The sequence below is a fragment of the Octodon degus genome, unplaced genomic scaffold (genome assembly GCF_000260255.1).
Source record: "Octodon degus isolate 3935 unplaced genomic scaffold, OctDeg1.0 scaffold00329, whole genome shotgun sequence".
Classification (NCBI taxonomy): domain Eukaryota; kingdom Metazoa; phylum Chordata; class Mammalia; order Rodentia; family Octodontidae; genus Octodon; species Octodon degus.
This window is the reverse complement of record NW_004524905.1, coordinates 1,249,687-1,251,013: the sequence shown is the minus strand read 5'-3', so window position 1 is coordinate 1,251,013 and position 1,327 is coordinate 1,249,687. Positions and strand designations below refer to the sequence as shown.

Here is a 1,327-nt window from a genome sequence, read left to right as displayed (position 1 = left end):
GTGAAATGCTATCATCTAAAGAAGGCTTTCTCCAGATTGCCTGGTGCCTTGTAGGTATTCCTGCAGCACTCACCTTCCTTCTAAAGTTCTATGATTAAAGCTGCAATTTGACAAGACCATTTCCTTCAGCCTCACAGAAGGCCTTTAGCTGCAAGTAAGGAGGTTTATACACATTAACTTAGAGAAGACAGGCCAGGGCCTATGGGAGGGGTGAGTGGATCATACATCAAAAGTCTATTTTCATCTTGTGTAGCTCTGTTCATTGTGGCTCGAATGACTTATGGCCACTGGGCACTAGCCAGGCAGGATGGCTTTAGGAAAGAGAACTGCAGCTGAGTGCTGTGGGCCTTTTGTGGCCAATGGGAACCCACTAAGAGACATTACTACTTGTGGCAAAGTAGAAAGGAGAGTACTGCACTTGTATGGGGATACTTACACATATTTGTACAACAAAGACTCATCAGTCCAAGTGGAAAGGGCATGTCCTCAGCATGCTTATGTAGAGGTTTCGGTACCACATGCCCAAAAAGTGGCAGATGCAAAGCCTCTCTGTGGTGGTTAAGTGCCGCAAGCTTGAAGCTTGGCTGGGTCAGCTTGGCAATTCCACACCCTGCGGCCTGGGGCCCTGCCGTAGGGCAGAGAGGGCCCGCCCCAGAGCGACTCAGCTAAAAAAGGGCCTATAAAATGGATGAGGAAGGCCTCAGCGCCTCCACTTCTTTGGAGGAGTTCGGAGCTTGGCAGCACCCTTACGCAGCCGCGCTCCGACGCAGCTGCTGCTCTTTCTCTGTTCTTTGTTTTCTGCCACCATGAGCTGCTGCCTTCTGCCCTGAGCCACTCTGTGTTGGAGCCAGCCAAGTATGGACTGGAATCCCCACTAACTGTGAGCTAAATAAACCTTTTCTTCCTTCATTTGGGTGTTGGGCATGTTGTCCTAGCAATAAACAAGACTTAACTAGGACACTGGTAGAAAATTTAAAAAGAGCAGACCGGGCATGGTGGCATATGCCTGTAGTCCCAGTGCTGGGGAGGCTGAGAACAGGAGGATCACACTGCGTAGGGAGATCCTGTACCAAATACATTTTTTAAAATGTGGTGGTGGTGGTGGGGAATGCTTAGGACAACTAAAATGAATGGGTTAGGGGCTTAACTATAACAAACAACGTTTGAAAGTGTGTTAACTGTCATTTGAGGAGGCTACACCCTGGCCTCCCCATGGGAATTTAAGTGATGTTCCCCAAAAGTATCTGGTAACCAACAGGATTATAGTCCTGTATCCATCTCATCTCAGAAACACAAGCCAAGACAAGAAGGTGCAGTGTCCTCTCAG

General features: G+C 48.4%; 1 pseudogene; it reads right to left on the bottom strand.

Moving 5' to 3' along the window:
• Nucleotides 1-94: 94 nt before the first annotated feature.
• The window catches only part of LOC105741202, a 9,560-nt pseudogene continuing 8,327 nt past the window's right edge, over nucleotides 95-1,327 (bottom strand).